We start from the raw sequence: 11,812 nt of genomic DNA, 5'->3' as shown, positions 1-11,812 counted from the left end.
AGGCCCCGCGGGCGGTGCTGCTCGCTCTGCTGGCGCAGCCGGCGCCGAGGACGCGGGTCCGTTCGCAGGCAGAGGGTCCCAGTATTGCCGGGAGCTTTAACGAGGCGATGGGTGCGGGCTGGGCAGGGCCCGGGGCTCCCGCTGCTGCCCGGGCTCTGTGCGCCAGGACCCCAGGAAACGTCCCCTTCCCGTGCCGGGGGGGCCGTACCCAGCCCCTCATCCATGCGAGACCCAGCCCCAGCCCGGCGCTGGGATTTATCTGCCTGCTCCTGGGCGAGGCACGGCGGCTGCTGCACAAAGGCTGCTGCAGGCAGTGCCTGGTGGCAGGAAGCACTGAGCCATGGGCTCATCACGGTGCCTGCAGCTTCCCAGCGCCTGCTGAGGGTTCATAGGGTCCCCAATGGGTTTGGGTTGAAGGGACCTCAAAGCTCCTCCAGCTCCAACCCCTGCCACGGGCAGGGACCCCTTCCACTGGAGCAGCTTGCTCCAAGCCCCTGTGTCCAACCTGGCCTTGAACACTGCCAGGGATGGGGCAGCCACAGCTTCTCTGGGCACCCTGTGCCAGCGCCTCAGCACCCTCACAGGGAAGAGCTTCTGCCTAAGAGCTCATCTCAGTCTCCCCTCTGCAGGTTAAAGCCGTTCCCCTTGGCCTGTCCCTACAGAGAGCTTTGTTTTCCCCTGAGCCTGCTCCTGTCCCACACTGCTGTGCTGCAGCAGGATCAGAGAACATTATTAAAACAGTGCCATGTTACCCATCAATAATAAATGACCAGAATAAATTCACTGCTCTCTGCTTAACAACCCTCCCCGATTTCCATTTAAATATCTGCAAAGAAACGGGTCCTCGCTCAACGAGCCTTGCAGCTGAGTGCAAGTGCTGTGTTCCAGAGAGCCAGCCCAGGAGAACCGAGCCCAGCTTTTAATGGGAAAAGAGCTTTTCTCCTGCCGCAGGACTGAGCTGCAGCAGAGGGAGGAGGAGAAGCTTAGGATGGATAAAATAAATTCAATGATACACAAATATCAGTGGTGTGCTTCTGTTTAGGTGCATCCTGAGCTTCCCCACCCTCTGCTCCCCATGGAGTATTTGCCTACCCTGGTCCCCTTGGCCAGCATCAGTGTTTCATTCCCAGGGAAACAGCCTTGGGCTATGGCCAGCAGCGACGCAGCAGAACAGCAAAGCTGGTCCTGAGATGCTCCCAGCTCACAAAAGGCTGGAGCAGACCCCAGTTTCCCCAGGCCAAAAGATGAAATTAAGCTACCAAACGCCACTGATGCTGGGAGAGCATGGTCCATCCTGCTGCACACCAGCACACAGCAACCTCGCTGGGTCCCAGACCCCCCTGTCCTTCTGTTCTGCTCCTTCCAGGGCATGTTTTAGCTCAAATGGCTCTTGGGACTTGCATCGGAGACACAGCCCCTGGAGTCCTCATGCAGGGCTTCACCTAGGTCCTTCCAGGAGGGAAGGCACGTGCACAGGTCAGCCCTGACTCCCTTATCTCAGCATTCACATAAATGCAAAATCAAAAGGAAGAACAAAAGGCAGAGGGGGTCTGGGGCTACGAGGAGCTCACCCAAGGAACCAGGGAACAGTGCTGCTGCTTTGAACAGCATCACCCACACAGCTAATCCAGTGCATACCTAAGCTGGGCCAGGGATGCAGCACATGAGCGTGCCAGGAGGATCCTTACCCCTGCCCAACCCAAACCCTGCAGGAAACAGAGCACATCAGGCTGGGATTAACCCCAGACAACAAAAGGGGTTGGTTATTTACAGCTCTTGCTTCTATCTGATAAAACCCCACATTTGGGAGCTACTTTCTCTCCTTGCTGCAAGCCTGAGCAGTACAAGAGTATTGCACTTTCCTCTAGGAGCCTCGTGGAGGACTCCCGGGTGCTCTTCCTGGCATCCCATCGCCTGCTCGCCTCTTGCTTTCCTCATCCCTCTGCTTTCCAATTGCTTTGCTCTCTTCCTCCCCCCCATGCAGGAGGGAACCCACGCAGGGAGCACAGAGCATCAATGCTAACTAGCATCACTGCTGCAGAGCGTGGCCACCGCACTGCTCCCCAGCGGCAGGGCGAGCCCAGCTCACCCCATCCGCCTTGCAGCGGGGCACGAGCAGTCACCACGAGCAGCACCAGGGACATCACAGCTGCAAGACGAGCGAGCCAGCGGGTCAGAGAGCTGAGCCCCCCGTATCCCAGCCACGGCAGAGCCCGCAGCCCATGGTGCAGAGCAGCACGGCAGCGGGGCTGCGGCGTGTGCTCTGTTTTGCCTCTCAAGCCTGCCAAAGCAGACCCATCCCTCCCAGCGCGCTCAGATGTGGTGGCGTTGTCGCCAGACCTTCCCAAACACGAAGTTTCAACCTAAAGCAGACGCTGCCCACAGAAAGTTTCACCCCGAGCTCGCCGCAGTCATGAGCAAATAAAACTGGAGTGAATAATGGGAAATAGTCATCATTCTTGTGCATACGCCTCTGGAGTAAAGCCACCCTCGTAGAAGACATCCTCCAGTAAAGCCCAGTCTGGGCTGGGTGCTCTCTGCTCTTTGGACCAAAGCACATGGAGGACCGGGTTTATTTCCCCTTCATGTGGGCACAGTCTCATGGCAGGGTTCAAATCTCCTTTCCTTAGAGCCATAAAAATTGAGGAGCTGCTTTGTTGCAGCCTCTGCTTTCAAGAGGTCCCCAAGCCAGCCTCCTCCAGGAGCTTCCCAGCACAGCCTACCAGCATTTAAAACCCCATCACTTCACTGGCACAGAAGATCCTGTTCTATTTTTCAGTGTTTAAAGTGTTTAAGGCACTCTAAAGCAGCGGCAGGAGGGTGCTGGGAGCCCTCACCATCACACACGCACAAGGGGAAGAGGTTTGCAGCATCCCACGCCTGCTCCCATTGCCCCTCCACAAGACGAGATGATAGCGTGGAAATACCAACAGGCAGCGAGCATCCCTGGCAGGTCCAATTTGCCAGCTCCCCATCATCACCTCCGCAGCGAGCGCAGCTTTAATTTGATGTGGTCCTCAACACCTCAGAGCTCTTTGTTCTTCAGACCTAGAAACTAATTAAACCTGACCGAGGCAGGGTTTCAGCCTTCCTTTGTTATTGGAAATCGGGAGAGAAACACCACCGAGCACAGAAACACAACCCGGCCCCAGCAGCGTCACAGGGGAAGCTTCTCACGACACGGAGTCATCAGACCTTTCCTTAATGCTCGTCATGAAATCGCTTTGGATTCTCCAGCTTCCTCCCTACAAAGCTCCCGCGAGAGCAGGGCACAGCGCCCGAGCCCCAGAGGGCAGGATCAGGCAGCAACCTGTGTTTGGAACGGGAGGCTTGGGCTTTGGGATCTGCTGTGATTCGTTATGGGACATTGCACAAGCCACGCCAGGCTGGGGTTTGGGTTTCTCCAGAGGGGATGTAAAGGAACTCCTATTGCTGGTGCTTCAGGAAGGGCAGCCCGAGGTGTGCACAGCCCCACAGAGACCGTCCCTGTGCCCCTCTGTGCCCCGGAGGCTGGGGTTTGTTTGGGGTTTCACAGCTTGAGGGTTTCACCAGGGCACGAGGTGTAATGAGGGGGTTGGAAATGGGATGAATAAGCAGGAAGATAAAGGTCCGCTTCAATCCAGTGTGGTGTAGAGCCAGACCCTCCCAGGATGTACGGGAGGAAAACCAGCAGTGCTCCAGGTTGTTTTCCTCTTCCAGGGATCCGGAGCAACAGCGAGGACCACAGCAAGCCGAAAGAGCACTGCACACACCAGGCTCATCGCAGCTACAGCACTGAAACAGCAGGTTGCCTTGTCCATATACAACCTCCACCCCTTCACCCGGCACCCTTGGGCCACCGAGCAGGGAGACTGAAGTGAGCAACTCCCTGATCTGCTGGAGGTGATGCTGGGGGCAGGTCCTCATCCCTACCCAGCCCTGGTTGGTGATGGGACATCAGGCGGTGCAAGGCTCAGCCTCCCCGAGCGCTGGCTCTCACACAGTTTGTCTCATTCTTTCCCAATGGCATCCACCACGTGCTCTCATACTCTCATACTCTCATACTCCCCCCCATTGCAGGGACCGGTGCCTGCGGTGAGGTCGTGCTCCATAACCTGACATCAAGGTACCTCCCCAGCCAGGGAATTTATTACCCTCACTGATAAGCAGTGAGCCCATGAAGACACATCCCTCCATCCTTCCACCTTACACAGCTCTCCTCGGCCAGCCTGGGAGCTGCTGTCAGATGCTGCCTCTGGTTTAAGCGGAGGATCACGGGGAGCGGGTGCAAACGCAGCCATTTGGAAGTGCCAAACCTCCCCAGGAGCATCTGCAAAGCACAAGCCTCTAAGCAAAGCTGCTCTGCCCAGAAAAGGAAGGGAAAGAAAAGAGCAATGCTTCAAAACCCTAGAACTTCCTTTACAGGGATTAAAAGGGGAAAAGATGTAAAGCATCCCGTGAATTCCCATCTCTCCGAGGCAGAGCTGTGGAATGAGAGCGCACAGCATGGTCCAGCACAGTCCTCTGTGACTGCAACGCCTTCTCCACAGAGAGTTGAGGTCAATTCATTTCCATGCTGGAGAAAGAGATCAATTGTCAGCTTCAAGTGGGACAACATCATCCCCCCTAACCATCAAGCCACGGCAAAGGTGCACAGCTTCATTGGAAAAGCAAGCATCCCTTTGGGCTTGCCAGGATGGATGTGGATAAAGGGCCTGGAAGGAGCTGGATGAGGTGGTGGGGTAGGCTGGAGCACATCCAGCATCCCACTGAGCTCCACGTTACGCTGCTCTGGTATGGAAAGGATAACACACATGGCACCGAGATCCTGTGCACGAAGGGCAATTGCAGGGTGGGTAATGAAGAGCCCAGTCACTTGCCTGACACTGCACAGGCAATTGCCATGTTTCCCATGCTCAGGCTGGAGAAATAAAAGGGAGGATCACACACTCAGCCCTTATTCATTTGGGATGTGAGCAACCACTGCAAAACAAGCCCTGGGCCGTGTGACCCAGCAGCCCACAGTAATGGGCTTCCCCACATCAACGTTATTCAAGTGAAGGACACCACAAATGCACACAGAGAAAGGAAACATTTGCAGAAAACAAGAAACCCAGCGTGTGCATAATGGATCAATCAACAATCTCTTCTTCTGGGCTCGACAAGTGCTGCTCAAGGCAATCAGAAAAGAGTGGTTCATCTCGGATGTTATTGTTCAGATCCACACCAGTTTGTTTTAACAGGTATTGAGTGCTCTGATGAAGAGAATCAAGAATGAAGTCTTGAAAAACTTGGTCATTCTTTCTAAAGAGCAAGCTGATTTATTACACTTTAAGCCTAACAAGTAAAAGAAATCAGAACACTCGGTGCCTCTCTACCCAAGCAGCTCGGCACGAGGAGCCCAATTCACCACCCCTACGTACCCCGAGCATCCATGGCTGATGTTTAGCTGCAGATAGAGCAATGCACCTTCCTGGCCTCGTCACACATCCATTCAGCCCTCAGCATAGCCAGCCTGACCGCTGTCTATGTGAGAAACAAGAAGGGAAACCCTGGGATGAGCATCGGGAAGGGCGCTCCGTGGGAGCACTGGCACAGCTCAGCACAGCTTGGCATGCCCGAGAGCACAGAGTCTGGGAGCCAGGCCCTTGGGAGCAAGCCCTTTATTAACCCTGTCTGTGAGCCTCAAGGCACCTGAGTGTGAAGCTGCTGTGTGCCGAGGAGGGGATGGCAGGGAAACGGGTGCCTTTTTGGGCAGTGATCCTGATGGTTGCATTCCTTCCTCCTTGCCCCGGATCCCCATCCCACTTGGGCAGCACCACTTGCTAATGCAGATGCCAGACGGGTGTAAAATACATGCTGAATTCTAGGGAATCAGGAAATTTCCATTTCAATTCAGATACAAATTAAACGCAAAGTTGTCATCAAAGAAGAGAAGAAGATGAGGATCAAAGTGATGCAACACTCTGGGAAAGGAAAAGATTAAAGAAAGTAAATTGAACAAGATTTTAAAGAGATATTAAAAGGTGTTAATGCAAGCTAATGCAGCTAATGAAGAGAAAGGCAGGCTATTCAATTAACATTTGCAGCAAGGAGAGGAGAGCTTTCTACACCTCCGCTATAACATCAAAGGGTGGATGCTACCTCTTATTAAAAGGGAACATAGAATATTTAAAAGGCAGAATAGATTAAAATAGATTCCAGATAATTATGTCTACCTCCATAATGGCAACAGTTTATCATTATATTCCAAAAACAAATCTAATAATACGTGCTGCATACTGCGGCTAGAAACAGCCTTTGAAGTGTTGCAGAAAAGCAGCAATTAACCCAAAGTACAGACGGGGCTGTGGTTTCCCTGGGTAATGGGAAACCGGGATTGTCCGGCTGGAGCTGGGAACGTCACCCTCCTGGCCTGCCGGAGGGGCGGGCAGGATGCGTGGCAGGGGCTTGGAACTGGGTGAGCTTTGAGGTCCCTTCCAACCCACCCCTTCCATGGTTCTGTGCTCCATGAGAGGCAGGAGCTGCGGCAGCTCCCGCACACAGGGATGCAGCCAGCCCTGCTGCGTGGTTAATGCGAGCTGACGGCCACGTGCTGCGTGCCCCGTGCTCGCAGGGACCTTCAAGTGAAATTAAGAGATGTGCCAGAACCAAAAGGGCCCCAGCCCTGCCACAGCAACACCGCCACCCTCCTGCAGGATTCCCCCAAAGGGGATGGGGGAAAACCCCGGCGAACACAAGCAGGCGGCCACAGCAGCCCTGACAACCCGCGGGAGTGAGGGGACAAGCCAAAAGCCTCCTTGGAATCACGCCTCCAGGGTTTTGGTCCTGCACCCACCGCGCATCAGCAACCGCAGCCGGAGCCGCTGCTCCAACATGGGAGGTGTTTGCTTGGTTTGGAGCAATAATTACAGGTAATTTCAGTGTTTGCCAGCACCTCCAAACTAACCAGGGCAGGGGAAGGCCAAGCGCGGCGCTATCTCCCTGATCGCGGTGCATGCTGTGGGCATTGGTGTGTTTTGCCAGCAGGGATTGCCTGCGGAGCGCTGCCCTGCCGCAGGGATTCTGCTGTTACAACACTACAACAGGAACAGACATGGAAAACCGGTGTTTTGGGAAGAGCAGAGGGCTGGGATGCTCCCACTGCACCAGGAAGCATGAGAGCAGGCAGGGCAGGGCTGGGCAATGGTGGGTTTCGGTGCTGGCAGCGTTGGTTAGCCCCAAACTGGAATCTGGTTTAGAGGCTGCAAGCGTGGCTCTGTGCAGGAGATGGGCCATGGGCGGCCTGAAGCGGTGCCCAAACCACGTTCCCTCACCCCAGAGCTGTTTCTCTGTGTCTCTGCATGCACGGTGCCTCCCTGTCCCCAGGACGTGGCCAGAGGGATGAGGCTGATCTCTGCCTGCCTCCCCAGGATCAGATCCTCTCCACATTTCAATACATTCCTGCAGCAGCTCCCCCTGTGCTCCCTCCTCTGCAGCCCCCCATGGGCAGATCATCCCATCCCATCCCATCCCATCCCATCCCATCCCATCCCATCCCTCCAGCACACTCCCCCAAGGGAGATGCTGCCAAGACAGAAGCAAACACCAAAGCTTTTTGAAAGCTGTTTTCTTTCTGGTGAAGGGGCAGACAGCAGCAGACACTGCACTAACCCCCAGGCAAGGTGTCTGGGAATGAGAACCCATGTATTTTTAATTCCCCCCTTGAGAGGCTCAGCACCATCCTGGCTCCCGGGTGCCGGCGAGCTGCCAGTTCTGCATCCTTGGGTGTGGAGAAGCCAAATCCTCCCAAACCAGGCAGGCCTTGGACAAATCCGTCCTCTGCTTCTGGAGCCACGAACTGGTGTCTTCAGAGACTCAGTGTTTTCTCTATTGGGCCAGGGGGAAAAGCAGGCAGCAGGGAAGGCTCTGGTTTGGGGCGGGTTTTTTGCTTCACTAGGTGCAGGTAACAGAACAGTGGAGTACCTCAAAGCAGAGGTACCACGAGCAAACACCACCCAGAGCTGGTGCTTTAAAGATGCTCTGGCCAGCTCCCATCTTGCTCTCACCCCAGACCCCCGGTAGCACCAGGCAGCTCCTGCCCTGCAATTGGTGTCTGACTTGGAGCTGCCCCCTTTCAACAGGGAGGAAGAAGAGGTGAAGTGGTCCAGGCTCATTGGGAGCCATGGACCTGCTTCTCCTAGCAAGGGCACCCTGGACCAGGCACACACCAGCACAGCAGGCAGTACCGTGGGCACCTCCTGCATGTGCTGCCCCTCTCCATCTCCTGCAAGGGGCATCCCGGGGTGGTGGCCAGAGGGAAGGACCTTCCCCATGCTGCCCATCCTCCTGGCATCACTCCGGCCCCGTGCAGTAGGGAGCTGCTCCCTCCCTGTGATGGGCTCGGAGTGCAAGAGGTGTCACTCCCCATCTCACCCCGCTCCCTCCTCCCTCATCCTTCCGAGGGCAGCCCAGGACCTACTCCTACACATCACAACCGCTCAGCTATGGACATGTCCCTGGCATAAGAGCAAACGGTGCCCTTGTGCCACGGGAGCACAGTGGGATTAGGAAACCTCACCCCTAGCCCAGCTCCAGCGGCGCGGTGACAAATCCTCTTCAGTGCCTTCGATTCCCCGTTCCCTTCTCCCTGGAAATCACGGTGCAGTCCAGCTGAAGCCCTGCAGAGGGCCATCAAGGGGGTGCTCCTGCAGATGGGGCTTTCCAGCCAAGCAAACCTGGAATTAGCGGCGTCCACAGGCTTCGGGATGCACCGCACGGCCTGATGAGCGCAGCAAAGGCAGGATCTCTCCATCGAAGCACGGGCGTACAGAACACACTGAATTAGCAGAGCTCATTATTTCAAGTGCCAGAGGATTTGGTTGAGATGCAGCAGCTTAATAGCACAGCATTAGCCCGGTGACCCGCTCACCTCTGCCGGAGGAGCGCTCAATCCACTCCTTCCCTGCTCTGAGGAGCAGCCGGCGCTTGCCTGGCTAATGACACACCTGGGGACACCCCTGCTAACAGCGCATCATCTGCAGAGCCTCTCCAAACCCCCACCCTGGCAAACCTTTGCCCCTGCTTGCAGGAAAACCCTGGTTGGGGATTCTTTCACAGGCAAATGTCAGCTCGGATGAAGCATTCAAATTCTCCCATGGGAGATGTCTAAACAAAACATTAACATTTTGACTTAAAATGTCATCTCGCTGCAGTTCTGCAGTGAAAAACAAAGTGACATTTCCAGTCAAAACGTTGCTTTGAAACCCAGCTCTCTTTCTCTGTTTTGTTTTACTTTAGAAACCAAACTTACATTTCAAACCAGGGAGAGACAAGGGAAAGGCTTGTTCAGGAGCGCTGCTCCCTCCTCATTGCCTCCCCGGGAATCCCACGTTCTGGGAATAACCTGGATTAAGTTTTCTGCTATGGGGATGCTGGTTCCTGAGCTCTTCCGCAGCATGGCATGAAGGGGCAGGGCCATCGAGGGGGCTGGGATTGTGATGCTCAGCTCTCCAGCCCTGGCTGCTCCCTGGCTGAGGGTAACACCATGATCACAGCCAGGTTTTTCCTCTGGTAGAAACAGAGTGGAACAAGAATTCCCTGAGCAATTTACTGGAGGAATTCCACATCCTTCCCTTGGCCTCCTTTGTTCTCTCTCTCTAAAACATTATTTTATGTGCTACAAAACCGCTTTGAAACCGATTTATCCTTAAGCGTTACAAGGCTTTTCTCCTTCCAGCTGCAAAAACATCTGGGAGCAGGTTCAGCTTGTCCCCTGGGATGGCTGTGGTACCTCGTGGCAGTACATAAAGCCAGAGGAAGATTGCAGCCTGCACGGCAGCAGGAGTGTCCTCTGCTGTAATTTAGACGTGGAATAAGCAGTTACCAGAACAAGTGGATGTTGGAACCTGGTGAGATGTCCACAATAAACTCAAACCCATGCAGATCCCTCTTGGTTTTGGTGCTCGGTCCAGACTCCAGACTCAGGTTATAGCCATCACGGGGTGCACAGAGGCTGGTGTGTGAGAGGACTGAGCCTGCTGGGCTGGCTGTCGGATGGAGATCATGAGGAACTCCACTTTGTGGTGTTTTCACATGAAATTCAGCCACTGCAACCAGGTTTGTTGGGCTTTGGGCTCGTTGGAAAGCAGCAGATCCCCCACTGTGATCCTAGTCCTAAGCAGCAGTGAGAACTGGCATCAACACACACTTGGGACACCATGAGAGGGGTGGAAGGATGGACTTTGGGAGTACCTCTGGCTCTTGCTGCGCTGTGATTTTGGCTTATCTAGAGCTTTAGGATGGAAGAACACATTGATGTATAACGACATGAGGTTGCAGCCCACGATCTGAAAAACCTCAGTGCTGCTATAGAATACATATGGAATATATATAGGGATGGAGGCAGACACGAGCCATTAAACACACCGAGGGTTAAATCACACGTGAACAAGGGCTTAAATTCCAGGCAGCTCTGGATGCTCACAGGAATAGCAAGGCAGCATTTAGATACCCAAGTCGTTCTGAGACGGAGCGTACGTGGCGTCAGACGAGACGAGAGCTCGATGTGGGCGCGCACAGACGTGGGTTTGCTCCGAGGAGGTTGCTTACAAGGCAAACGTTGGCAAAAGAGTAGAAGAAGTGGCCCGGGGCTGTGGAGGAACCTGCTGGAGGCCACAGCAAAGCCGTGCCAGAGCGGAGAACAGCATCCAGGCCTCCAGCTCCCACCCCAGGCCCTCGAGAGCAGAACCACATCCAACGGCTTCCCAGTGATGCAGCCAAACCAAACCACAGGCTCGGGCAGCGCTCGCGACTCCGTTTGTCTGAGGAGAACTGAAAGAGGGTGCAAGATAAATCCATCCTTTCCCTGTGGCCCTTCCCACACCTCCCTTCGAGGAGGCACACCAGCAGAGCCCGGGGAAGCAGCACTGCGCTATGGTACAGTCACTGCCTCCAACACTGCCCTTGCAGGCTGACGGCACACGATGTCCTGTTCCTTGTGATCCCTTCCACACGGATCCAGCACAGCCGCAGCCCCAGGAGCTGGAAGGGCTCTTGGAACCTGGAGTTCGTGTCCCCCCGGACCGGGCAGCCAAAGGACAGCACCGGCTGATGGCTTCACCCAGCACCTCCTGCAGCAGGCGGGGTACTGGCAGCGAGCAGCTCTGCACAGTCCCTGCAGTTACACCGTGTTCCTTGCCGGTGACACGAAGGAGCTGTCGCTTTGCTCTAATGAGCCCGGTCAGGCCATAACCAGCTGATGTAATTACTCCCAGGAAGTGATTTCATGTAAGAAAAGCCCGACTGAACGCAGCCGGAGCCAGGCTGTCACCAGCAGGAGCAGTCGCCGGTGCTGACTGCAGCTTTGGACCGTGCCCGGCTGCTTCCTGGGGCTGGCGGAAGCCGCTCAGCACACAGGGAACAAACAGCATCATCCTCACTGCCAGAGAGGAGCCAGCGCCCAGCTCGAGCCCACAAAGACATCTTCCACCAACAACTCGTCCTGCAGGGAGGGAGCAGATCATCCCATCAGTGCAGCTCCATCTGTTAAAAGGACGAGGGGAAAATGAAATAATACTGATTATTTTCTCCCCTTTCTTGATGTAACTTCCAGATCTAATCAGCACCAAGCTGTGCTTTAAATGGAAATGTATAGCAGGCGTGCATTGCCCTACAGCTCATTTGTTTCTTCAGTGGAAAGAATCAGCAGTTAAGGGACATGATGGCACTCAGCATCCTCCTACCTGGCCTGGGACGGTTTCCCCAGCTCCCAGTGGGACCTGGGAGCATCCTCATGGCTCCTTCCTGTACCTGTCTGGAGCCTGAAGATGGAAGTGAGGTGCTGGAAGGGACT

This window comes from Pezoporus flaviventris, unplaced genomic scaffold, assembly GCF_033815535.1.
Source record: "Pezoporus flaviventris isolate CSIRO_AGI_PZ_B2104156 unplaced genomic scaffold, CSIRO_AGI_Pfla_v1 ptg000006l, whole genome shotgun sequence".
Taxonomy (NCBI): Eukaryota; Metazoa; Chordata; class Aves; order Psittaciformes; family Psittacidae; genus Pezoporus; species Pezoporus flaviventris.
This window is presented reverse-complemented; position numbering follows the sequence as displayed.